This window comes from Primulina eburnea, chromosome 15 (genome assembly GCF_022965805.1).
Source record: "Primulina eburnea isolate SZY01 chromosome 15, ASM2296580v1, whole genome shotgun sequence".
Lineage (NCBI taxonomy): Eukaryota > Viridiplantae > Streptophyta > Magnoliopsida > Lamiales > Gesneriaceae > Primulina > Primulina eburnea.
In genome coordinates, this window is record NC_133115.1 from 19,172,414 (window position 1) to 19,173,519 (window position 1,106).

The 1,106-nt window shown below is 34.6% G+C and overlaps 1 non-coding gene across 1 annotated transcript; it reads right to left on the reverse strand.

The window, feature by feature from the left end:
* Positions 1-538: 538 nt before the first annotated feature.
* LOC140815798 (small nucleolar RNA R71) lies at positions 539-647 on the reverse strand. The gene has a single exon (XR_012114443.1). It is a non-coding gene; the product is annotated as a small nucleolar RNA R71 (small nucleolar RNA).
* Positions 648-1,106: the final 459 nt, after the last annotated feature.

Below are 1,106 nucleotides of genomic sequence, written 5' to 3' on the forward strand. Positions count from 1 at the left end.
TGAATTTTTATTGCTTTTGTGTGTTTTTATTCTTTTGCATTTGCATTTGCATTTGCATGAGCATTTGGTCACGTACACTTAGTGGTCGACTCATTCGAAATAACCCTTTATTTTTACAAAACATGGCGGAAGAACCCATCCAAGAAAATGAAGATGAAATTCAATCTCAACATGATCAAGATAGACGAAGAACACTTAGAGATCACATGAATCCTACACGTACTAGTGCACCTTCATGTCTAGTTTTCCCCCTGATGCATCTCATTTCAATTTTAAGCCTGGTATTATCCAACTTTTACCCAACTTTCATGGCTTAGATTCTGAAAATCCATACATGCATTTACGAGAGTCTGAAGAAGTGTGCAACACATATAATGATCTAAATTGTAGCATGAACACCATTCGACTTAAGCTTTTTCCTTTTTCTTTAAAAGATAAAGCTAAAACTTGGCTACAAAATCTTAGATCGGGATCCATTCGAACTTGGGATGAATTGCAACAACAATTTTTGAAAAAGTTTTTCCATCGCATAGAACAAATTCTTTCAAAAGGCAAATCTTCACTTTCACTCAAAAACAAGGAGAAACTTTTTATCAGTGTTGGGATAGATACAAAGAATTGCTTAATCTTTGTCCACATCATGGTTTTGAAATTTGGAGGGTTGTTTCTCAATTTTATGAAGGCTTAACACCTAAAGATAGGCAAATGGTTGAATTTATGTGTAATGGGACATTTAAAGATAAAGATCCAAACGAGGCAATTGATAATCTCGCTTCATTAGCTGAAAATGCTCAAAATTGGGACACTATAGGTACAATCGAACCATCAAACAAGATTCAATCTCCTACATCTGGTGGAGGTATGTACACTCTCAAAGATGAACATGATCTTCAAGCTAGATTTACCTCTTTGGCAAGAAAAGTTGAGGCACTTGAATTGAAAAAGAATGGTCAATTAAAATCTGTTCAAGAAATTGTGTGTCACATCTGTGATACAAGTGATCATTTTACAAAAGATTGTCCCACTTTGCCCTCTTTTAAAGAATGTCTCCATGAACAAGCCAATGTTTTGAACAATTTCAAAAGGCCAAATTTTGAACCATTTTC